Consider the following 26,890-nt stretch of genomic DNA (forward strand, 5'->3'; position numbering starts at 1 on the left):
ATGTATCTTGAATGTATCATAGATAAGCTGCTATATAACGATTGCCACTTCAGATAGCTGTGAAATTAGGTGATTAACTAGTTGTTACTTAACCTTCTAATTTCTGTATAAGTCTAATTACATGAAACAGAAGTTGGGGTTTTGATTTTTTACTTTGCTTTTCTGTTTGGAGTGTCATTGTAACTACTGTAGTGTAAATGATGGAAAATAATTGCATAAGTTAAAAAAATAAATAAATGGAAAAAAAAAAGTGCATTTATTGGGGGCGCTTGGGTGGTTTGGTGGGTTAAGCGTCTGATTCTTGATCTTGGCTCAGGTATGATCTCACAGTTCATGGGATCAAGCCCCACATCTTGTTCTCTCTCCACCTGTTTCTCTGCCCCTCCCCTGCTCATGTGCACACTTTCACTCTTTCAAAATAAATAAATAAACTTAAAAATGTGCATTGTTTGTAGGCAACATGTTGTTAAATTTTACATTTTTATCCAGTCTAAAACCTTGGCTTTAAATTGGAACCTGTAATGTGATTGTTGATATGGTTAGACTTAAATCCATCATCTTGCTATTTGTTTTGTTTATATTGTGTTCTTTGTTCCCTTTTTCCTTTTTCTCTTGGATTAATGGATTTTTTTATGATTCTGTTTTGTATTCAATATTTTATGTTGTTTTTATGTTTTATATTTTAATGATTACTTTAGGATTAATAGTTTACATTTTTAACTTATCTCTGTCGTATACGTGATATTACATCTTTTCACATGTAATGTAAGCACTTTCTTGTAATCTATATCCATCTCTCTTCACAACCTTTGTGTTATTGTTGCCACATATTCTACTTCTACATATGTAATAAATTCACTAAATTGTTATTTTTGTTTAGTCACTCATCTTTTTTGTTTAGTTTCTTAAAATTTTAATGTTTATTTTTGAGAGAAAGAAAGAGCACAAGTGGGGGAGGGGAGCAGAGAGAGGCAGGGATACACAGAATCTGAAGCAGGTTCCAGGCTCTGAATTGTCAGCCCAGAGCCCGATGCGAGGCTTGAACTCGTGAACCATGAGATCATGACCTGAGCTGAAGTCAGATGCTTAACTGAGCCACCCAGGTGCCCCTCATCTTTTAAAGACATTTAAACAATGAGAAAATCTTGTATCCATTTATTAATGAAATTAAATCATTCCCACCTTTTAATTTCTTAGTGTAGATCCTTATTTCCATCTGGTGTCATTTTGCTTCTACGTGAAGGACTTTCTTAAATTTTTTTTGAGTGCAGATCTGGTAATGAATTCCTTTCAGCTTTTGCATGTCTGAAAAATTCTCCTTTGTTTTTTTCAGAAACATTTTTATTAGATATAAAATAATACATGGGTACGTTTTTCTTCTCAGTATTTTAAAGACTCGTTCCAGTGTCTTCCTGTTTTTATCATAGCCAGTGAAGACTATAATATCATTCTTCTCTTTGTTCCTCTCTCTGCATTGTGTATATTTTTTCTCCATCTGATTTTTAAAAATGTTTATTTATTTATTTGTGTGAGAGTCCGTGAGAGCATGCATTGGCAGATGAAGGGCAGAGAGAGAGGGAGACAGAGAATCTCAAGCAGGCTCCATGCTGTCAGCACAGAGTCCAGTGCAGGGTTCAAACTCATGAACTGTGAGATCATGACCTGAACTGCAATTAAGAGTCGGATGCTTACCTGACTGAGCCACCCCAGGTGCCCCTTTATCTGCTTTTAAGATTTTTTAAAACTTACTGATTTTGAGCAATTTGATTATGATGTGACTTGATGTAAGCACGTCTTAATGTCTCTTTTGCTTGGTGTTTGAACTTCTTGAATCTGTAAGTTTATAGCTTCTATCAAATTTGGAAAATTTTTGGAAATTGTTTATTCCAGTGATTTACTGTCACTTATCTTCAGAAACTCATATATGTAGAAGGACTCTTTGAGTTTTGCCATAGCCCACATCATTTAAAAAAAATTCTCTTTGTGTTTCATTGGATGGTTTCTTTTGCTAATATATTCAGGTTTACCACCTTTCTTTTGCAATGTTTAATCTGCCATTAATCCTGTCCAGTGTAATTTTTATTTCATACATCGTAATTTTCTTTTAAAAATTTTTTAAATTTTAATTTCAGTTAGTTAACATACACTGTTATAATAGTTTCAGGTGTACAATATAGTGTTTCAGAAATTCCATACATTGGGGCACTTGGGTGGTTAGGTTGGTTAAGTGTCCATGATCTCATGGCTATTGAGTGCAAGCCTCACATCAAGCTCTGTGCTGACAGCTCAGATCATGTAGCCTGTTTCAGATTCTGTGTCTCCCTCTCGTTCTGCCCTTCTCCTGCTCACTTGCTCGCTCTTGCTCTCTTTCTCTCTCTCTCTATCAAAAATAAGCATTAAAAAAAATTCCATGCATCACCCAGCAGTGCTGATCACAGCAAATGCACTCTTTAATCCCTATCACCTATTTCATCCCTCTACTCATTCCCCCTCTGATAACCATCAGTTTGTTCTCTATCATTAAGAGTCTGTTTCTTGGTTTGTCTCTCTCTCTTTTTACCCTCTTTGCTTCTCTGGCTCTTAAATTCTACATATGAAAAGAAATCATATGGTATTTATCTTTCTCTGTCTTATTTTGCTTAACATTGTACTCTGTAGTTCCATTCATGTCATTGCAAATGGTAAGATTTCATTCTTTTACACAGCTGAATAATAGTCCAGCGTGTGTGTGTGTAAATATGTAAATACATATATATACATATATATGCCATATCATCTCTGTTCATCAGTCTGTAGATGCTTAGGTGGCTTCCATATCTTGGTTATTGTAAATAATGCTGCTGTAAACATAGGGGTGCATATGTCCCTTTGAATTAGTGTTTTTGTATTTTTTGGGTAAATACTCAATAGCACAATTGCTGCATTGCATATTTTTATTTTTAACTTTTTGAGGATCCACCATACTGTTTTTCACAGTGGCTGTGTCAGTTTGTATTCTCTCCAAGAGTGTACTAGTGTTCATTTTTTCTACATCCTTGCCAACACCTGTTGTCTCTTGTGCTATTGGTTTTTGCCATCAGACAAGTGTGAGGTGAAATCTTACTGTAGTTTTGATTTGCATGTCCCTGATGGTAAGTGATAATGAACATCTTTCTATGCGTCCATTGGTCATATGTATGTTGTCTTTGGAGAAATGCCTGTATATGTCTTCTGCCCATTTTTAAATTGGATTATTTCTTTTTTGGGTGTTGAGTTTGATAAGTTCTTTATAGATTTTTGATCTAACTCTTTTTCAGGTATGTCATTTGCAAATATCTTCTCCCATTTTGTAGGTTGCCTTTTAATTTTGTTGATTGTTTCCTTTGCTGTGCAGAAACCTTTTATTTTGATGTAGTCTCATCAGTTTATTTTTGCTTTTGTTTCCCTTTCCTCAGGAGACATATTTAGTAAAGCGTTGCTACAGCCAATGTCAAAGAAGTTACTGCCTTTATTCTCTTCTAGGATTTTTATTGTGTCGGGTCCCACCTTTAAGTCTTTAATCTGTTTGTGTTTATTTTTGTGTGAGGTGTAAGAAGGAGGTCCAGTTTCATCCTTTTACATGTGGCTGTCCACTTTCCCAACACCTTTTGTTGAAGACATTGTCATTTTCCTATTGTATATTCTTTCCTGCTTTGTCAAAGATTAGTTGACCATATAGTTATGGGTTCATTTCTGGATTTTCTGTTCTGTTCCATTGATCTGTGTATCTTTTTTTGTGCCAGTGTTTTGATCACTGTACCTTTGTAATATAACTTCAAGTCTGCAATTGTGATGCCTCCAGCCTTGTTTTTCTATTTTAAGATTGCTTTGGCTATTTGGGGTCTTTTGTGATTCCCTTCAAATTTTAGAATTGTTTGTTCTAGTTCTGTGAAAAATGCTGGTGGTATTTTCATAGGGACTGCATCACATCTGTAGATTGCTTTATCTTATTATATGCGGTTCAGTTATAAATGGGATTGATTCCTTGATTTCTCTTTCTGCTGCTTCATTATTGGTGTTATAGAAATGCAAGGTATTTCTATACATTGGTTTTGTATCCTGCTACTTTACTGAATTCGAATTCGTTTTATTTTAGCAGTTTTTTGGTGGAGTTTTTCAGGTTTCTTACGTAGAGTATTATGTCATCTGCAAATAGTGAAAGTTTTACTTCCTCCTTATCGATTCAGATGCCTTTTTTGTTGTTGTTGTTGTCGTTATCTGATTGCTCTGGCTAGGAACTTGTATAGTGTTGAATAAAAGTGGCGAGAGTGGATATCTTTGTTTTGCTCAGGACCTTATGGGAAAAGGTCTCAGCTTTTCCTCATTAAGGATGATGTTAGCTGTGTGTTTTTTGTATATGACCTTTATCATGTTTAAGTATGTTTCCTCTAAGCCTACTTGGTTGATGGTTTTTTATCATGAATGGATGTTGTATTTTGTTAAATACTTTTTCTGTGTCCACTGGTTCTTGCTCTTTCTTTTATTGATATGATGTATATTGAGTGATTTGTGAATATTGAACTATCCTTGCAACCCAGGAGTAAATCCCACTTGATTGTGGTGAATGATCTTTTTAATATATTGTTGGATTCTGTTTGCTAGTACTTTGTTGAGGATTTTTGCATTTATGTATATCAAGGATATGGCCTGTAGTTGTCTTTTAGTGGTGTTTTTATTTGGTTTTGGTAAAAGGGTAGGTGATGTTGTTCTCAGAGAACTGATTTGGAAGTTTTCCTTTTTCTGTTAATTTTTTTTTAAATTTTGTTTTAAAATGTTTTATTTAGTTTTGATACAGAGAGAGACAGAGCATAGGGGGGCAGGCAGAGAGAGAAGGAGACACAGAACCGGAAGCAGGCCCCAGGCTAGCTGTCAGCACAGAGCCCGATGCAGGGCTCGAACCCACGAACGTGGGATCTGACCTGAGCCGAAGTCGGAGGCTCAACCGACTGAGCCACACAGGCGCCACTTCTGTTAATATTTTGAGATGAGCAAGTATTCTTCTTTAAATGGTTTTTAGAATTTGCTGTGTCCAAGCCATCTGGTCTTGGGCTTTTGTTTCTTGGGAGTTTTTTGATTACTGATTCAATTTCTTTGCTTGTTATTAGTCTGTTCAAATTTTATGTTTCTTCCTGTTTCAATTTTGGTAGTTTATATGTTTCTAGGCATTTATCCATTTTTCCCCAGGTTGTCCAAGTTTTTGGCATATAGATTTTCAAAAAAATTTTTTTAAAAATAATTGTATGTACTTCTGTGGTGGTTATTTCTCTTCTCTTCATTGTCATTTTATTGATTTCATTCATTTCTCTTTTTTCTTCGTAAGTCTGGCTAGATGTTTGTCAGTTTTATTGTTTGTTTTTTTTATCAAAGAACCAACTCCTGGTTTCATTGATCTGTTCTATTGGTTGTTTTGTGGGGTTTTTCTTGTTATTTTTTCTAGTTTTTATATCATTTATTTCTGCTTTAATCTTTACTATTTCTATCCTTTTCCTGGTTTTAGGTTCTGTTTGTTGTTCTTTTTGTAGCTCCTTTAGGTGTAAATTAGGTTGTTTATTTGAGATTTTTCTTGCTTCTTCAGGTAGGCCTGTATTGCTATATACTTTCCTCTTAGAACTGCTTTTCCTGCATCCTAAATGTTTTGGACTATTCTGTTTTCATTTTCATTTGTTTGCATGTACTTTTTTATTTCATCTTTTATTTCTTGATTGACCCATTCATTATTTAGTAGCCTGTTATTGAACCTCAATATTTTTGTGGTCTTTCCTTATTTTTTCTTGGCGTTGACTTGTAGTTTGATAAGTGTGGTAAAAAAAAATATATAACATGACTTAGATATTCTTGAATTTGTTAAGGCTTGTTTTGTAGGGTGATACATGATCTGTTTTAGAGAATGTTTCATATGCATTTGAAAAGAATGTGTAATCTGTTTTAGGATGGAATGTTCTGAATATGTCTGTTAAGGCCATCTGTTCCAGTGTGTCATTTAGAGCCATTGTTTTCTAACCATTTTGTTGAGATGGTCTGTCCATTGATGTAAGTGGTATGTTAAAGTTTCCTACTATTATTGTATTATTATTGACTAGTTCCTTTATGTTGTTATTAACTATTTCATATATTTGGGTACTCATATGTTGGGTACAAAAAGATTTACTATTGTATATCTTATTTTTCAGTTGTCCCCTTTGTTATTATATAGTGTCTGTCTTTGTTTCTTGTTATAGTCTTTTCTTAAAAAGTTTTTAAATGTTTACTTATTTGAGAGAGAGAAAACAAGTAGAGAAGGGGTAGAGAGAGAGGGAGACAGAATCCAAAGCAGGCTCCAGGCTCTGAGCTGTCAGCACAGAGCCTGACACGGGGCTCAAACTCACAAATTGCAAGATCATGACCTGAGCTGAAGTCAGACACTTAACCAACTGGGTGCCCCAGGGACCCCTATAGTTCTTGATTTTAAATGTGTTTTGTCTGATGTAAGTATTGCTACTTTGGCTTTCTTTTGACATCCATTTGCATGGTAGATGTTTCTCTATCCCCTCACTTCGAATCTTTAGGTCTAAAATGGTTATCTTGCAGGCAACATATATATGGGTCTTGTTTGATATGTTTTGTTTTATTCTGTTTTCTTTATCTATTTTTCTGTCACTTTGTGTCTTTTGAGTGGAGTGGTAGGTCATTTACATTCAGAGTAATTATCAATAGGTATGTATTTATTGTCATTTTATTATTTGTTTTGTGGTTGTTTCTGAAGACTTTCTCTGATCCTTTCTGTTTTTCTCATGGTCTGCTGATTTTCTTTAGTGATATATTTGGAATTCATTCTCTTGATTCTTTGTATATTTATTAGTGGTTTTTGATATGTGGTTATCATTAGGTTTGTATATAAACTCTTCTGCGTATAGCAGTCTATGTTGTTTGGTTTGTCAATTTTGAAACTGTTCTTTACTCCTCCCCTTGTTTTAGGTATATGTTGTTATATTTTACAAACTTTTGTGAGTTATTTTTTACAGAAAAAAAAATATTTTACTGCTTTTGTGTTTCCTACTTTTATACTGTCACTCCTGGTCTCCCTTTTACTCAGAGAGTTTGGTTTAAAATTTCTTGCAAGGCTGTTTTAGTCATTATGATCTCCTTTAGTTTTTGTCAGAGAAACTCTTAACTTCTTTCTATTCTGAATGATAGCCTTGCTGGATAGAGTTTTCTTAGCTGAAGATTTTCCCATGCAGCATATATCATGCCACTCCCTTCTGGCTTGGAAAGTTTATGTTGAAAACCACATCCTAGCCTAATGGGTTTTTCCTTTTAAGTTACTGTCTTCTTCTGTCTTGTCACTTTAAAATTTTTTTCTTTTTCAGTATATTTTACCAATTACTGTGTGTTTTGCTGTGGATCTGCTTTTGTTGATATTGATGGGAATTCTCTGTGCCTCCTGGATGTGGATATATGTTTCCTCACCCAGATTAGGAAGTTTTCAGGTATTTTTTTTCTTCAAGTGAATTTTCTTTCCCCCTTTTTTTCTCTTCTGAGATTCCTATAATGCAGATGTTATTTTGATCGAGTCACTTAGTTCAAGTAACTTGTTTTATAAAATTCTTTTGTCTCTCTTTTGTTCAGCTTGATTACTTTCCATTACTCTGTCTTCTGTGTTATTAATTCATTCCTCTGCTTCTTCCACCCTGCTGTTCATTCCATCAAGTATGTTTCTCATTTTATCATTGAACCCTTTAATTTTGCTATGTTATTCCTTATCTCTGTGTTAAGAGTCTTACTCATGTCTTCCACTCTTTTCTCAAGTCCACTGAGTATCCTTATGATCATTCTTTAAATTCTCTATCAATGTTTCGCCTAAACCTCTGACTGTAGTCTTGTTTTATTCTTTCATCTCGGATGAATTCCTATATCTTTTTTTGTCTAATGCTCTGTTGTCTGTTTCTCTGTGTCAGCTTCACCTCCTGTTCTTGAGAGTAATGGCCTCATCAAGAAGAGGTCCTGTCATGCCCTGCTGTATAGTGTCCCCTATTCTCCAGTTCCTGACACTTCCAGTAGTGTCTCCAATGTGTGTTGCATGTGTCCTGATGTTTTGTCCTGGCAACTTTATCCTTCAGGTTAGTCATCTACAGAGCCTCTCTTTACCTTTTCTGGAAAGTGTTTGGTCCCTGCCATGAATGTGTTGTGTTTTAATTAGGTGTGCTCTGGTCTGTTTATGAAATGAGACGTGTTGCCACTGTCAGCAGAACCAAGGCTCTGTAAAGCTCCTACTGTGGTAAATCTGCTTTGGGAGATGTGGTGTGACCAGGGGTTAGGGCCAGTCTTCTTGGGGAGAGGGTTTGCTGTGCTAGGACTGAGGCAGATGTAACTGTAAAAGGCAGTTCCACCAATGTGCAGGTGGCTAGGGCTCGATGTAAGCAAGTTATGTTGCGAGTGTTGGCACTGCGCTGGTTCCCACAGGTCGCCCCTTATGCTGAGGGGCAAGAGACAGAAACGGTGATAACTAGTTCCTTTATTCTTGGACACGTTTCTGGGATGTGTTCTGAGAAGAGTGAATAACCTACCCACTGTGTTCCTCAGACATTTTCAGATCATGGTGTATGTCTGCAGGTTGTTTGCCTGCCCTCTCTCTAAGAACAGCATAGTGCTCCCCTGGCTCTCACAGAGTAAAACATGCTGACCTCACAAAATTTGACCCTTCTCATTTTGCAAGCCAGTTGCTATGGGTATTGGTTTTTCCTGTATCCTCCTATATGCTAATTTGTCTTTACCCTTCTCCACGACAACACCCCCTCCCCAGTGCAGCAGCTATGATTTGTTTCTCTTCCAATTCTTTGTTGTAGCCTCCTCTCTACCTTTTGTTATGGAGTTTGTTCTCCTAGACTTCAGGTCAATTTCTGGGGTTTTTAGGATGATTTGATAGTTATATAGTTGTATTTGGGGGACCAGGCAAGCATAGGGTCCTCCTACTTCTCTACCATCTTCCAGTCTTCTCATACATTGATTTGTATTTTTTAAATATCTTCGTATTTCTAATCTTTTTATACACATGGAATACTTTATAATAACCAAGTTAATATTCTGGTCTGTTCGTTGTTATATCTGTTTCAGTTGTGGTTGGATTTAAGTAATTGATTTCCCCCCCTACTTCTTTGTAATGACTAGAATTTTTTATTAAGTTGCACACATTGTGAATTTTACAATGCAACGTATTTTTGTTGCATATTTCTGTTTTACTAAAAATGTTGAACTTTGTTTTAGGTTGTGGGTTAGTTACTTTGAAATTGTTTGATTCTTTCTGGTCTTGCTTTCTTAAGATTTGTTAGGTAGATGCAGAGTAGTGCTTAGTCTAGGGCTGATTATTCCTCACTACTGAGGGAATCTGTTTTGTGTATTCTACCAGTACCCCAGGATTCATGAAGTTTTCCAGTCTGATTCCTGGCAACAGACACTACTGGTCTAGGATGAATGCTTGGCATTGTTACATTTTATTTTGGGAGGTTATTCTTTCTCAGGCTTCAGGTAGTTCATTCACATGCATGTGTCAGTTAGTACTCTTCAGGAATTTACTTGCTCTCAGTGGTGCTCTCTGATTCTCTGTCCTGTTCAGTCTGTGAGGTTCATGTTCATGTTCTCAATTCATTGTGCCCATTATTATCTTCATTTCCCCTTCCCTGTACCTTAGCTTGGAAACTTTCTCAAGTCAGTAAGTTTGGTCATTTGTAGGGCTTATGTAATTTGTGTCTTGACTCTCTGAGGTCAGTGTCTTTGATGCCTGTTGTCCACTGCCTTGAAAATCACTGGCATTTATTTTCTTCATTTTCTGCTTTTTTTTCTAGGCAAGAATGTAAATCAGCCTCCTTAATTCCATGTTATTCTGTCTTTACTGGAAACAAGTTCTGCCTATTTATATTTAAGTTGGTATTTTAGAATTTTTAATTAAAGTATAGTTAACATATAACACTATATGGTTTCAGTCATACAACATAATGAGTCAACAGTTATGTATATTAAATACTCACCATAGTAAGTATACTGTGTGTCACCATGAAAATTTATTACATTATTGATTCTGTTCCTTACGGTGTACTTTTTAATACTCATCACTTGTTTATTTTATAACTAGAAGTTTGTATCTCTTAATTCCTTTTCACCTGTTTCACTTATCCTCTTTTTCTTCTTTTGACAACCACAAGTTTACTGTTTGTGAGTCTATTTCTGGTTTTTGTTTTTTCATTTGTTTTGTTTTCTAGATTCCACGTGAAAGTGAACTCAAATGGTATTTGTCGTTTTTCTGACTTATTTCACTTATCATAATACCCTTTAGGTCATCCACCCAGGTTGTCACAAATCACAAGATTCCGTTATTTTTTATGGCTGAATAATACTCCACTATGTATTTATATCACATCTTCTTTGTTCATGTATCAATAGTCCATATTGTGGCTGTTGTAAATAGTGCTATAATAAACATAAGGATCCATATATCTTTTTGAATTAGTGTTTTTTCTTTAAATATACAGAAATGGAACTATTAGGTTGTATGGTACTTCTGTTTTTAAATTTTAGAGAAACCTTCATACTCTTGTCCACAGTGGCTACACCAGTTCATAATACCATGAACAGTACACTTGGGTTCCCTTTTCTCCACATTCTTGCCAACATTGTTATTTCTCTCTTTTTGATACTAGTCATTCTGATTAGTGTGAGGTGAAATGTCATTGTGGTTTTGGTTTGCATTTCCCTGATGATTAGTGATGATGAGCATCTTTTCATGGGTCTGTTGGCCATCTGTTCATCTTCTTTGGCAAAATGGCCGTTTAGGTCTTCTGCCCATTATTTAATTGGATTATTTATTTTTTGGATATTGTAGGAGTTCTTTATGTATTTTAGATACTCACCTTAGTGGATGTACATTCAGTAGATTGCCTTTTTGTTTTGTTGATGGTTTTCTTTGCTGTGCAAAGTGTGATATAGTCCCTGTTGTTTATTTTTATTTCCCTTGTCTAAGGAGACATATGCAGGAAAATATTACTAATGCCAATCTCCAAGAGTTATCGCCTCTGTTTTCTTTTAAGAGTTTTATGGTTTCAGAGCTTAAATTTGGCTCTTTAATTCTTTTGAGTTTACTTTTGTGTGTGATTTAAGAAAGTGGACCAGTTTCATTCTTTTGTGTGTAGCTGTCCATGTTTCCCAGCATCCTTTATTGAAGAGACTATCTCTTTCTTATATTTTTGCTTCAAATTATTTTCGAAAAAGACTGTTCAGTTCCACACTTGGTCTAGCCACATTCTAAGTGCCTAATAGCCACATGTATCTAAAGACTACCCTATCGGATAGTGCAAATATACAATATTTACATCATTGTAGAAAGTTCTGTTGGACTATGCTATGCTAGGCCATGTACTATGTGTAGTGTGCTCATATATATGTTAAAAGCTCCCATAAACATAATTGAGTTTATGTATAAATGAGGTTTATGTATTTCTGTTTATGCATAGAAATCTAGCTCTTTTTAAAAAAGTTATTTATGGGGCGTCTGGGTGGCTCAGTCAGTTAAGTGTCCAACTTTGGCTCAGGTCATGATCTCACAGTTCGTGGGTTCGAGCCCCGTGTTGGGCTCTGTGCTGACAGCTCAGAGCCTGGAGCCTGCTTCAGATTCTGTGTCTCCCTCTCTCTCTTTCTCTGCCCCTCCCCTGATCACACTGTCTCTCTCTGTCAATAAAAAACAAATAAATGTTAAAAACATTTTTTTAAGTTATTTATTTATTTATTTTGAGAGAGAGAAAGTAAGAGGAACCAGGAGAGGGGCCGAGAAAGAGGGAGAGAGAAAAATCCCAAGCAGGCTCCATACCATAAGCACAGAGCCTGATACAGGTCTCCAACTCATGAACTGAGAGATTATAACTTGGGCTGAAATCAGGAGTTGGATGCCCAACTGAATGAGCCACCCAGGAGCCCCTAGAAATCTAGCTTTTTAATATTAAGTTGCCAACTTTGTATTACTTACCTACTGGGTTGTGAAACTAGGAATAGGTTTCAACTTCAGAGCTTTTTTATCTATATTATGTTGTCTTCCTCTAGCAGAGTGAGAAAACTCTGGCTTACCGGATCATTTCTCATTTTGAATTTTTGTTTATTTCTTATGGCAAGTAGAATCCTAATTGATGCTGTTCTGCATCCTTTATATTCCCAGGTCTAAGACAGTGCTTGTTATGTAGTCGCTGTTTAAATACTTTTTTACTTGGCATGTAGTAGCTGTTTAAATATTTTTTCACTCAGAAAATATTTGAGCACTTACTATGAGCCTGGCATTCTCTTTATGATATATGAATGAAAGACTAATTTGTGTTGCAGACATAGTAGGCTGTGAGTACCCATTGTTTTCATAGAGCAGATGCAACACTAAAATAGAGTGAACCTATATTCTGAAGACTTAAATTAGATTTCTAATCATTCTGCAAAGTAGGATGGCACAACGGGGCTGCCATAAAATCAATCTAGTGGAAAAATAGTTTTCTTTTCCCTAGTGACTGTTAGAACTATTCCATGTAGAGAGAAAAGTCTGACAGTTTGATGCGAACTTTTCATTTTTTTTTATTTTTGAAGAGAGAGACAGTGTGAGCAGGGGAGGGTCAGAGAGAGAGGGAGACACAGAATCGGAAGCAGGCTCCAGGCTCTGAGCTGTCAGCACAGAGCCTGACGCAGGGCTCGAACCCACGAACCATGAGATCATGACCTGAGCTGAAACCAGACACTTAACCGACTGAGCCACCCAGGTGCCCCTGATGCGAACTTTTAAAGACCAGTGAACATTAAGCATCTGGCTTCATGACAAATGGAAGCAAGAATCCAGTTTAAAAAAATTTTTTTTAATGTTTATTTTTGAGAGAGAGAGAGAGAGAGAGAGAGAAAGAGACAGAGTACAAGCTGGGGAGGGGCAGAGAGAGGGAGACACAGATTCTGAAGCAGGCTCCAGGCTTATAGCTGTCACCACAGAGCCTGATGGGAGGCTTGAACCCATGAACCATGAAACCATGACCTAAGCCAAAGTTGGATGCTTAACTGACTGAGCCACCCAGGTGCCCCAAGAATCTAGTTTTTGTAGGAGAAACACCTTCCATACATAGGAGACCATTTATTTTCCCAGAGTCTAATCTATTGTAAATTGAGAAATTGGGGACAGTTTAATCAGTGTTTAAATTTTTTGTTTTGACTTGGCTATTCAGTCTACTTAATTGTTGAGAAAAAAATTTACAGGTGTGATATGCCTACATTATTGAAATGGTTATGTTTATCACTTAATAAAATTGTTTAAAAATAGATCGTGTTTTGGTAATGATACAAGCAAATATTGAATTAGAGGAAGTTCACAGGCCATCTGTTTCATTTGACATTGGTCTTAAAGAGATATAGTGAGGGGCACCTGAGTGACTAATAAGCATTCAGCTCTTGATTTTAGCTCAGATCACAATCTCACGGTTTGTGGATTGGGCCCCTTGTGGGACTCTGCACTGTGTGGAGCCTGCTTAGGATTCTCTCGCCTTCTTTCTCCCTCTCCTGCTTGATTGCTCGCTCGCTCGCTCGCTCTCTCTCTCTTCCTCCCTCCCTCCCTCCCTCAAAATAAATAAACTTAAAAAAATAGCAAAATCATCATTCAGTTTTTTGAAATAACAGAATTAATGTGAATAATGAAAGTAAATAGCTAGCTGGTGTAAAATATATTGTGTATCTCTTCTACTAGTGAAATCACTATCTCTGGGTTGTAAAGCTTGAAAATGCATTTGTTAAATATGTAATTTATTTGTATTCTGACTGGTCTGCAAGAGAGTTTGAGTTGGATGTATTCACTTGTAGAAAAGAAATGATTAAATTAAAATTTATTGGTTTCTCGTGTGGATTTTCAAATAAGAATTTTATTAATAATAACTGGATTGTAGAATTTGGTTGAATCATTTTTTTTACAATAAATTCTATTTTGAGTAATTCAAAAGTCTTCAAAATGAATGGAGCACGATTTAGGCTTCCAGAGATTTGATTTGATATTGAGGTATTTTGGTAAGTTGTATCCAAAAGTACTTTTGGTAAGCCCAAAGCTATTTTATTGTGCCTTTTCCTAATTTTTTGTGATATAAACTATTCTTTTAAGATTAGATAAAACCATTAGTTCAGTAAATAAGTGCCAGTTTGATGGTAGGCACTGTGCTAAATGCTTTGAGGATAAGAAAGATATATGGGATATGGTTAGTATAGCTCCGTGTAATCTAAGAAGAGAGACTGTGTATATTATACTAGTAATTGTAATACAAATATAAATCTTTTTGGATTCTTGTACAAATGTTAGAAAAAATAATAAATGGATTAACATCTTTTTCCCCTTGTGTATCTAATCTTATTAAAATAAAAACCACTAGAGTATAGGACTCTATAGTTCTATTTGTATAAGCAGTCTCAAGATCTTATATAGCACAGTATAGTCAAATGCATAGTATTCCTCATGTAGTATTAATATTTGGGGAATGAATGATTGTGAGAACTGTTCTTGAGGGATTGTGTTAGTAATAGTTAACTTCTACTTTCCATTATTTTCAAACTGCAGGTCATTACCCATTAGTGAGTTGTATGTGTATCACATACATCATGATAAATGCAACAGAACAGAATCTGTGAGAATGCGTCACATGCACTTAGAGGATTGCTTTAATAAAATTTTAGTTTGTTATATAAATGTACATTTATGTACATGAGGTAGTGATATAAAATGCATTTAACAGTGGATTGTGGTAAAAAAAAATACAACAACAATAAAAACAAAAGACTTTGAAAGCCATGCTCTAGTAGTTTTTAGCTGCTTTTAATGTACCAGTTTCTCTTTAGTATTTTCTAAGGTGTGAAAGTGATTGGATTTGCACATCTGAGGTGTGAGGGTTTGGTCTTTGTTAATGCTGCTTCCCAGAATGCTTGACATTGTGGCTTAAACTCCATTCCAGATTCCTGTGTTGGATAAAAGATATATTTCTACTTTTTTTTTTTTAAATTCTACGTAGCCTTTATTCTTTTGGGTCTGTGACCTTTAACTCTTGTTAGAAGTCTTCCTTTAAAGAAAGAAGGTGTCTTTATTGGTTGGCGTTGGAGACATTTGACATATCTATCCATATTAAGGAAAAGATCCCAGAAACCTGAAGAGAGAAACTAGAATGTAATTTTGCAAAAACAAAAACCACAATATCAGACAGGAACAAATTCTTCCAATTAGTGATGTAACCTACTTACACCTTGGTTTTGCAATGATAGAGGAGATTATTGTTACTTGATTTCTCAGGTTATTTTTTGATAGAAAAATTGGAACTTTTGAGACATCTTTACCTCTCTTTCAGCTCTGCAATTCCACAAAATGATAACATGAACAGCTTTACTTCCAGGAATTCAGAATGCTTAATGAACTGCATTCATTAATATGTGTGTATTTAAATAACTCCATGAGCTTGTGTCTGGACTGTTGAGTAGAGTTGAGTAGAGAAGAATTTATTGCTCATAGCCTGCATATTGGAAAAAATGAACTTTCCTTTAAGTAAATGTTTCTTTGGAGAAGATTTAATTTGTATTGTGTGTCAAGGCCATTTTTTTTTTTACCCCCATAGGATAATTTTCTGATACTGTAATGAAAATCAGTTGCAAAATATAAATTCAACATTTAGATACTCTTTACTCTTTTATTTTCTAGGAACGCATATTGTTCTCAAAGTTATTTTCACCATCTTAGCAGGTCATCAACTGTATTGCACTTTTTCAGTACTTGATGTTTGGATTTTATTGTCATGGTATTTGCTGTTAACTTGAGAGCTGCTTGAGCACAGCTTAATTGATTTGGGAATGTGGGCAGTATAAGTTGAGTAGAGATGAAAAAAAATTTCTTTAGGTCAAAAGTATTTTACATATGGAACTATATGCTTGAACTCTGGCTGTGGTTTTTCATTTGTGCCATTTATTAGCTAGTATATTCTTTATGAAATTTGGACAGAGTGTGCTTTACAGCCTCTAACTTTCAGAGCCTCTACTCTTTCCTTTTTTAAGGAAAGCTTTAATTCTAGGTAGAATTTAGCTTTGTTGGTTTAAATAAGGTTTTAAAATTTTTCAGTCTGTCAGTGTAGGGGACAGTTTTTTTTTTTTAATATTTATTTTGAGAGAGTGAGTGTGTGTGCATGAGCTGGGGAGAGGGGCAGAGAGAGAGAATCCCAAGCAGGCTCCATGGTGTAAGTGCTGAGCCCAACATAGAGCTCCATCCCGCAAATCATCAAAGTATGACCTGAGCTGCAATCAAGAGTTGGATGCTTAACCAGTTGAGCCATCTAGGGGCTCCATAGCAGGGGATATTCTTAACCAAGGTATCATCCTATATACATTTTTTAATCTTTGGTTTATTTTTCTACAAAAGTGTTTTGAGATATTTGAAAAGGGAGAAATCTTTGGTCAAATTTGAGTTGGACTCAAGGTTTTATTTAATTGGCTTTCATACTTTAGGACATCTGCTTTTTAATATGAAAAGAAGTTCACACCCACAGTTCTTTCTCTTTGGATGCAGCTATTTATTTTGAAGTAATTTGGATTCTTCATGAACTGGCAGGTGCTTTTGATACTTTGTATTACAGCAAGTAAAAATTGTTATGGTTGTGATAGGATATTTCCTGTGCCTGGAGGAGGAAACAGGGTGAATTTGAACATTGTTCATACATGTATCTTAGGGTGCTGCTGACTTGGGTCCCTGAGAACATGAGATTGCCATAGCAACAAAGGCTCTTTTGAGGAAGAAATCTTGGCAGAGTGGTTGGGTCTTTTGAAGTGCTGGGTGCATTGATAGGAAAGGATCCAGTCAGCAGTGAGCGTACAACAGGAGGCCAGCACAAGGAAAATAAGGATTTAGTTTTTAGCTTTAAATTGAAGGCAAATAGATTTTGAGTTTCCCCCTCAAAGCTAATCCTTGCAGCAAACAAATATTTATATGAGGTTTTCTTTTCACATGTATTTTGTTTCAAGAACATAAGTTCCCAAGCATGTGCTGTGGGATATTTGACTGTCTCAATTTTTGGTAAAGTCACTGTAGTATAATGCATTCTAATATTAATGTGTTTTGATATTAAAAACAGAGTAGATAAAAATCTTTACAAGTTACTCAGTTCAGAATTTGGTCTTGTTTAAAAACTAGTAAAAAACAAAAATTAATCTTCAAACTCCATGATCTGCCTACTGTTCTCAAGATCTTTATTTTATGTAACCAGCTTTCTCTGTTGTACGCCATGAATCTCAACCTTCTTCATGGTTTTGCTCTTGTGGCTATTCTTATCTGCTTCTCACTCAGGTTGTGTCTTTTCATGGTGTGCCTTCTCATTTCTCTGCCTTCCTGAACACTACTTATTTCAGAATTTCATTCTCAGGTTTTTACCTTTGTTATTAAGCTTTCCCTGATTACTGTGTAACCTCCAGGTATCTTTTCCTTCCTCAACTCTTGATTAAAATTTACATACTGAATCATTTAGAGATTAGTACGATTTTATACATTTTTTTGTTTATGTTCTTTGTGTTGTGTGCTGGACTTATTTTCTTAATCTTTTTGTTGCTAGGAATTTTGTCCTCTACTTTTGTGCCTTTTAATAAAAGAGCAGATGCATGGTTAGGACCTAGTAAAAACTAGTTTACTGGTAGTTTTAATGTGAAATATCATATTCAAATAATAGATTATTTAGCTTTTTAATAAGTTGTATATGTAGTCACTGTAGACAGTGTGCTATATTGAGGATACTGTGTTATTTTTACTGCTTGATACCAGGTCAAATAATAATTTGCATAGATTTTTTTTCCCCAACCATAATTCTTTATGTAAACTGATTAACCCAGAAAATGATTTGGGTGACTGTTTGCCCAATCTTCCCAAGAATAGTTTATAACTTGCATCATTCTAGATGACTAGTACAGTGAATGACTTTACGGTACTAGGGCTTAATTCTTATGTGGAATCACATTTGAAAATGGGATGTATATGTCATTTCCATATTATACTCAGTTTCCTCATGTGTGGATGACTTATGTGAATTTTTCCATATGTTACTTTGATTATTCTCTTCTATTATTTCTTTTTCCAAGAAATAAAGTCTGGTAAAACTTTTAAGGAAAGCTGTTCAAGGATCCAGGTAGAGATTTTGCCATTTTAACATATTAGAAGCTATCAAAATGATGACCCCACTTTAAGCACTACTACTGTCTGCATATGTAAAAGTCCTACTTTTTAGACTAGTTGAAAAGGGCAACATTTGGTATTACAGAAACTGTAAAAAGGTTTTTTCCCTCTAATTTAAGAATGAAGAGAATGGTAAAATCTAGCTGCTGAGTCAGTATTTTGGTTATTTTTTTACCCCATCCGAAAAAGAATCCATGTTATTTGCATGTATTTTATACCTAGAAATATTAAACTTCATCCTTCCTTCCTTTCCTTTTCTCCTTCCTTTCTTCTTTCCCTCCCCTTCCCTTCTCTTCCTCTCCCTCCCTTCCCTCTATTTTCTTTTCTTCCTCCCTTCTTCCCTTTAGCCCTTTCTTCCCTCCCTTACTTCCTAGAAAGACAGTGCATCCACGGGAGAGGGAAAGAGAGAATCCTAAGCAGGCTCCATGCTCAGAGTGGAGCCCACTCAGGACTCAGTCTTAAAACTTTGAGATCCTGACCTGAGCCAAAATCAAGAGTTGTACTCTCAACCAACTGAGGCATGCTAGCACCTTGATCCTTTATTTTTAAAAGTAATTATTCATTAAAGAAATATCTACAGTACTTAATTAAGTTGAGAATTTACATTTAGCTTTTGAGGCTTTTGTTTACTGAGCAGGTCTAGGGGAAATGCGTAGAGCCCTAGGGGAGTGCTAGGATCTTTTGTGTCACATAAAACTTTAGAGATATTCCCATTCACAAGGTAGTTATTATTCCCCCTAATACAGTGTAGTAAAGAAACTATTGCAAATAGCTGTTATGGAAAAAGGATTTGACAGTTGAAAGTTTACATATTCTTCTTCACTGTTTCTGATAGTATAAGTTGCATTTGGGTGAATTTTCTTAAAGACACAACACTTTTAGTTGTTTTTGATTAAAATCTTCATAAAATGTATTGTGAATTTTGTTGTGTTTCTTAAAGCTTACCAGGTATCTAACTTTTTCAGGGTTATAGTCATGAATATTTGTTTTTCTTTACTCTAATACAGCGATTTTTATTATGATGAAGATAAGATTGTTTGATTCTTTGTGAATCTTTTCTAATTTCTCTGTTTGTATATACGTGGCATTTCTATTTGTTATTTCCTTATTACCTGTAGTAATTTCTTAACTTGTCAATTCTTAGTAAGACTAACCAGTTTTTGTCTTTTATTATACTATACAGTCTTTAGTTCTATAATCTAACTAATCTGCTAATGTGGTAGGTAAGTCTTGTTAAAATCAAGAGACTCTGAGTATAAGAAAATAAGCCAGGGAATGATTTTCACTTCTCTTGTGGGGAAGAGTATATGTGCTATATTTGAATGCTTTTCCTAGCTTATTTCTCTTTTTGCCTCTGGAATGAGTTGATTGCAGTCACTTGATGTGTGACTATGAGATACATAGACTATATAGACTATTGTTATTTCTTCTTGGGGTGACTTTGATATTAAAAAATTTTTTAACTTTTTTCTTTTATTTAGTAGCAAAATTTAGATGAGAAAATATCATAGTAAATAGTTTATATATATTAAATGTATTGGAATGTGAACTTAAATGTTAACCAGTTATGAGTTGAAGGTATATCAGGTATGTACGAAATAACAAATGTTTTTGGCATAAAATGGATTAAGTTGATTTGGATTTATAATTGTAGTAATTCCTCCATTAAACTCTAAAATGTCCTCATTAAGGAACATTCTTTTGAATACCTTCTAGTCTGTTCTGGTGTGAAGAGGCGTTTTTGTAAATGTTGGAAAGAAAAAGAATATTTTAACCATCTCTTTTGGTTATTGACCGTAGAGGTTTAATTGGTCAGTTAAGAAATACTTGTCAAGGATATTCTTTGGTACTGGATGAAACACAGTTTACTAATATAATGGGTTCTATGTAGATCCTGAAATTTGTGGCTATTGTATGAACCTTTTTAAAACTCTGGCTTGCTTTCATTCTTCTGTGTTTGTCAGTCTGTCTGGTTCACTGAGTGAAGAAGATTTAGAGCTTTGTCTGCCAAAGCTCAGACTTGCCTCTTTTCTCCCTGTGGCACTCTTAGCTTTTTGCTGAATTTTATGTATAAGGGAGTGGGCCAAGTGCACAGGAGAGGAAGTGGGGAACCAACTGATTAGGATTTGTGTTCTGGGTTTGAAATAAGTTCATAAAAGGAGAGAGGATGTTCATTACCGAGGATGGGGTTGGGGAGGCCACTACCACAGGTTTTTCAGCTCAGCCTCACTGTGATGAAAGAAGATCAAGTATCAGGGCAGGTAGTCTATCCATTCTTGTACTTCTTATCTGAGGAAACTTGAACACAGTAACTATAGTGGAGTTGCTAAGAATGTGTGAGTGTTGTTTCATATTAGGCTAGTTAAGTGGAGGAATTTCTCTTTTAGCTAGATGAAAAATAGCAATTTTTTGAGCTACTCAGTGATTACTAAGTGAGAATAAAATTTTGATCCCCACTAGGGTGCCTGGCTGGCTTAGTTGAAAGAGTGTGAGACTCTTGATCTCAGGGTCATGAGTTTGAGCCCCATGTTGGGTATAGAGATTATTTAAATGAATGGGTAAATTAAAAGAAATAATTTTGACCCCTATCTTTGTATTGGGTTTATTTAGAAATAGTTGAAAAAGCTGGCTTCCATTGTTTTCTTTTGGATCTATTCATAACATTACCTTTAAAACACTAACCCAAGAGGAATTAGATTGCTTTCAGTTAATTTGAAACAAACAGCCATTTGGAAGTGCAGCAGCCTGGCTTTGGCTTTTACTCTGAGTGAGGTGGGAAGCCATTGGAGTGGGAAGCTATTGGAGGGAATGACATCTCATTTAATGTTTTAAGAGGATCACCCTGGTTGCTGTGTAGAAAATAGGGTAGAAAGGAGAGACTAGTTAGGAGGCTATAGGACATGTGGTTAAGTTTGAGATACATACATACTGAAGCAGAACTGATGCAACAGAAAGAATAGTTACTGTTACTTGAGAATGGAGAAGCCTAAAGGGGGAGTAAGTTCATTTTTTTTAAATCAAATGCTGGTTCTTTTAATTTTTCACTTTAAAGACAAGACCAAAAAATCAAAACCTTTGAACTTATGATATTTTTCAACCTGAAAGAATCAAAGAATAGCTACAATTCTAAAATAGCATCAGTAAAGCCCAGCATTATTCTTATGTTAGTATTAATGGACTATACTGAAACAAGGTAAACTATACATTTCTTATTTTGTACCTACTTTGAAGTGTTGCCACTGAAATCAATTACAGATGTTTATTCTGAAGGATGATGCTACTATGAAAGTTGCAGATTCAAATGCTGTTAATAGTTATTCAAAATTAAATTTATGGAATACCCAGAAAATAGGTTGGATTGGCACCTGAGGACTATTTTAAAATACTAATTAGTAACATTGTTTTCATATAAAATGGGTGTTTAAATCCTCCCCCTTGAGAGAGGGAGGGAGGCACATCATGAGAGACTCTTGAATACTGAACAAACTGAGGGCTGAAGAGGGAGGAGGAGAGGGGAAGGGGGTGATGGTCATGGAGGGGGCCCCTTGTGGGGAAGAGCACTGGGTGTTATATGGAAACCAACTTGGCAATAAACTATTAATAAAAACAGAAAAAGACAAGAAAAAAAATCCTCCCCTTTGAGTGTTTTGTCACATGGCCATTAACCAAAGACCCAAATAATTTCAAATGATCACAGATACTATTTAGGCAAAAATTCTCATGTGTCAGTACTTTTAATGTTTGTACATCAAATTATCGTATAAAGCTGACTATATATATCTTTTTAATGTTTATTTATTTTTGAGAGAGACAGACAGAGTGCAAGCAGAGGAGGGGCAGAGAGAGGAGGAGATACATAATCCGAAGCAGGTCCAGGCTCTGAGCCATCAGCCCAGAGCCTGATGTGGGGCTGAATCCACGGACTGCGAGATCATGACCTGAGCTAAAGTTGGACGCTTAACTAACTGAGCCACCCAGCCACTCCAGTAGAAAGCTGACTGTAAACAAGATGCAGCCCATCTATTTTCAATGACTACACAGTTGATTACAATAAACCCGAGTTTATATTTCACCAACAAGTGTATTTCTCCCATTAGTTTACTTTGTGACAGGTCCTTAAGAATATCTTCAAATCAAATAGTTTCATCATTACCCCTCAAAATAACCAGTGCAAGATCAGAGCTTGGAAGAAATGGAAGATGCTAAACCTGCTGCACTGCCTTGAATTCCATTTGTATGTATGTATGTATGTAAGTAAGTAATCTCTACATCCCACATGGGTCTTCAACTCGTGACTCCAAGATCAAGAGTTGGCATGCTCCTCCAACTGAGCCATACAGGCACCCCTCCATTTGTAATTTTAGTGAAGCACATAGATTCTAGATGTGTCTTGGTTGAACTGGAAATTTTTTCTGATAATTCAAGAGGATCACTGAAGAAAAGTTCATTTTTTACACAAGGGAAACCTTTTTGAAGAAGGTTGTGACTTTCAACAGGTCCACTTGCTGAAAGTTCAGTAACTAGAAAGCTGTCCTTTTGCCGAGATCCAACTCCTCTAGTATCACCTTCAATTTGCTCTGTGAACAACCTGGTTCATTTTTTTAGAAAAAGGATTGGGAATACACTTTTAGTTTTGTTAAATACCTACGAGACATCCAGTTGGAGATATTAGAGGTAATTGAATATTCTGGACTGGGATGCTGGAGGTATCTACTTGGGATCATCTGAGTATATGGAATTTAAAGTCATGGGATCAGAGTGAATGTACATGAAGAAGAGATCAAAAGACTATGTATGCCCTCAACATTTAAAGGTTGAGGTGATGAGCAAAAGACTTGAGAAGGCATGTTCATAAATACAGTAAGAAAGCAAGGCGCCTGTGCTATCATAGAAGGCAAAAGAGGACAGTGTTTTAAGGAAGGGGGGCTGCTAACAGTATTAAATGCTGCTGATAGACAATGAAAATGAAGATTAAGAATTGACCACTTGATTTAATGATTTGGAGGTCACTGGTGACTTTGAAAGGGGCAGTTGTCGTAGATTGGAGGGAAAAAGAGTCTAGTGGGAAGAAGTTGGGGACAGTGGAAGTGAAAAAGTTAGAGACAGCAAATATAGGCTCTTTATCCCAGAATTTTGCTCTTATGGGAAAGATTGAAAAGGAGTGGTGATGAAAGCAAAGTGGGTCAGAAGTATATTTTAATTTTTTATCTTTTTTAAGATTGAGAGTTAATATAGCATGTTATAGGATTATGAAAGTGAGTTAGAAAAAGAACTGAGGATACAAGAGGGACAGGGAGAATTGTTTGAGCTGAGAGAAGGATAGATCAAGTGCACAGGTGGAGGGAATAAGCTTGGCTAAGAGCAAGGACAGCTCGTGGTAGCAGGAGAGAAAGTGAACTGTATTAGACTATAAATATGATTCATATTTTAGAAGTACAGAAGTGAAATACTGTTATAGTCTTTATTCTTTCTGTCTGCATGGGTTTTATTAAATCCAATAATAAGCCCGTGAATATCATGATAAGTTGATATTGAAAGTTATGGAGGAGCTCTAAAATCTGTCTACTTAGAATTAAGAAAACTGTTGAAATGTATTTAGTTAAGTAATTTTGCCCTTCATGCTAAGTCAGTATCTGTCTATATGGTTTCATTATTAATTGATGGACGAAATTTTAAGGTAGTATCTGTAAATCAGCGCATCCTAATGTGACTTAGCTTGCTGACATAACTATTGTAAATAATTATTTTCAATTTTATGTCATTAGACCAGTGAGATTTAGCACGGTCACTTCATGGTGACTAACTATGAGTTTGGCGTAAGTTTTTTTTTAAGAGTTAGACACAGTGGAAGGAATCTTAAACTATAACTAATCTGTCTTATTTTGCAGATTAGATTTTTGTTTAATATCATGTAAACAGAACAGTGTGATAGAATAGGAAAATTGAGATAGAGACACAAGAACATACGGAAATTTGGCACATGATAAATCTGGCACCTCAGAGCCCTACTTAAGATGGGGTTTTTAAAAATGGTTAGCCATTTGGAAAAAAGATAAAATTAAATTCATACTTCATATCACACAGAAAAATAGACTGCAAATGGATTAGAGATCTCAGTGTAAATAATGAAACTATACAAACAGAAAACATGGATGAATTCTTCTGTAACCTGGGTATAAGGAAGTTTTCTCTATGACTCAAAATCCAGCTGCAACAAAAGGAGAGGCTCATACATTTGACTCAGTTAAAATATAAACTAAGACTTCTCTATGGCAAAAACAAAAAACAAAAAACAAAAAAAACCCCACCAAGATAAATCACGCCTACTAATAACAGAGTCAATAGACAGATATAAAATTGGAAGAAAATATTTGTATTATCTATCAAGGATAAAAGACTAATAATCCCTCCTGTGTAAAGAAGCTTTAAAAATAGAGGGTGAAAAGATCAAATGGAAAGAGACGCAATAGGCAAAAGATTTGGACAATTTTATCAAAAAGCTATAAAAAGTTTCCTTAAAAATTTGAAAATAATTTCACTCACTTATAATAAGAGAACTATAAGTTTAAATTTACATTGAGATGCCAGTTTTCACTTGAGATTAGCAAAAATTTAAAAGTACAATCAAATACTCCACATTAGCTGGGAGGAAAGAGGTATTTTCATACTTTGTTGGTAGGAGTGCCAGCTGGGATTTTGATATGACTATAACCCAGGTTGGTGCAGAACAGTGCAAGAAGTGGCTTCCTTCCAGAACAACAGGACAAGGAAAGAGGAAAAGAGTTTATTATCTGAGCCACTTTGGGACATACATCTGATCACACTTGGTCCCACCTATTCTTACCATTTTGGGCCTACCTTACTTAAAACGTTATGGTCTTTCCCACCAAGACTGGCTTTTGAGAGGCTAAAGGCCTCTTAAGGAATACAAACCTTTCCCAAGACAGCAGAACAAAAACATGAGAATTCTAACTTTGGTCAGAAAACTGAATATTTTCTAACTCGGTCTTGTTCTATTCATTCTGTAGCAAGTCATAGTCTTCTGTCTTAAGCCATGTGAGGGCAAAGGCCAGGTGATTGGAAAAACCGAAGATTATTGAAATATTTATTAAAAGTAATTTCAATAATTAAATAAAAATAATCTTTATTAACTGTGGTTTGTGTAAGGTAAGCATTATTTGAGAAATGTTTTGGCGACATTTAATCTGTGGAATATATCAAAAAGAATACTTAGAATGAATAGAAACCATTATGTGCTATGTAAATACGAACTTTACACATTAATTCATAATCATTACATCCTGCACTCTTATGTATATGCAATGCTAATTACTATTTAGATTAATGAAGCCACAAGGAAAGTTAACTAATCTGAACTCAACATTGCCCTAATTATATGCCATCATATTCAGAGTTGTTTTGTTTGTGCTCATTATTAGAGCTAGAGTAGAGGTGATGTGGCAATTTATAATAATATAAGTCAAGTTTAAAAATGAATTATGCTGTTGTGGCAATGTAAAATGGTGCAATCTGCTTTGGAAAACAGCATGGCAGTTCCTCAAAAGGTTAATCATAGAGCTACCACATGACCCAGCAATTCAACTCCTAAGTATATACCCAGGAGAGTTGAGAACATGTCCACTCAAATACGTGCTTATGGGTGTTTAGCAGCATTATTTATAATGGCCACAAAACAAGCCACAGATCTGTCAGGTGATCAACGTGTAGTGTTATATATCCACACAATGGAGTATTATTCGACTATAAAAGAAACAGAGTACTGATACATGCTGCAACATAGATGAACCTTCAAAACATGGTAACTGAAAGAAACCAGTCATAAAAACTTCACATAGAGTAACATATACATGCACATATAATAATATTATTTTATATGAAATGTCCAGAATAGACAAATCTGTAAAGATAGAAAGTAGAATCTGTAAAGATAGAAAGTAAAGATAGAAATGTCCAGAATAGACAAATCTGTAAAGATAGAAAGTAGATTAACAGACGGGGTGCCTGGGTGCCTCAGTTGGTCAGGCATCCAACTATTGATCTCATGTCATGATTGCACAGTCCATGCAGAGCCTGTTTGGGATTTTCTCTCTCCCTCCGTCTCTTCCTTCTTTCCTCCCTCCCTCCCGCCTTCACTCCCTCTCTCCGTCCCTTCCTTCTTTCCTCCCTCCCTCCCGCCTTCACTCCCTCTCTCCGTCCCTTCCTTCTGTCTCTCTCTTTGTGTCTCTCTCTCTCTCTCAAAATAAATTTTAAAAAGTTTTTTAAAAATCTTAAAAAAATAGATTAATGGTTACCTAGCTCTGGGGCAGGGCAGGTAAAGGGCAGTAGATCGGAAGAGAAAAAGGGAGTGACCATGAATGGATATTGATTTCTTGGAGATATTATAATGTGATGAAAGCGTTCTAAAATTTGATAATGGTGAATTATGGTTGCACAACTGTGAATATATTAATAAGTAGTGAATTGTACACTTTAAATATATGAGTTGTGTGGTGTGTAAATTATATCTCAAAGAAGTTCTAAAAGAAGTGAGTTACCTGTGTGTAGCGACTAATAAGTTTTTTCACCATAACTAAGATGTATGTGACTCATCCCTGTGCATTGCTGGTGAGAATGCAAATTGGTATAAGAAAAGAGAAGGGA

The 26,890-nt window shown here is 35.5% G+C and overlaps 1 protein-coding gene and 1 pseudogene across 2 annotated transcripts in view; one reads left to right on the plus strand and one right to left on the minus strand.

Moving 5' to 3' along the window:
• The window catches only part of TCF12 (transcription factor 12), a 362,394-nt gene that overhangs the window by 35,997 nt on the left and 299,507 nt on the right, over nucleotides 1-26,890 (plus strand). The window lies entirely within an intron of this gene.
• LOC115301076 lies at nucleotides 20,933-25,076 on the minus strand (annotated as a pseudogene).

Source organism: Suricata suricatta, chromosome 9, assembly GCF_006229205.1.
Source record: "Suricata suricatta isolate VVHF042 chromosome 9, meerkat_22Aug2017_6uvM2_HiC, whole genome shotgun sequence".
NCBI lineage: Eukaryota > Metazoa > Chordata > Mammalia > Carnivora > Herpestidae > Suricata > Suricata suricatta.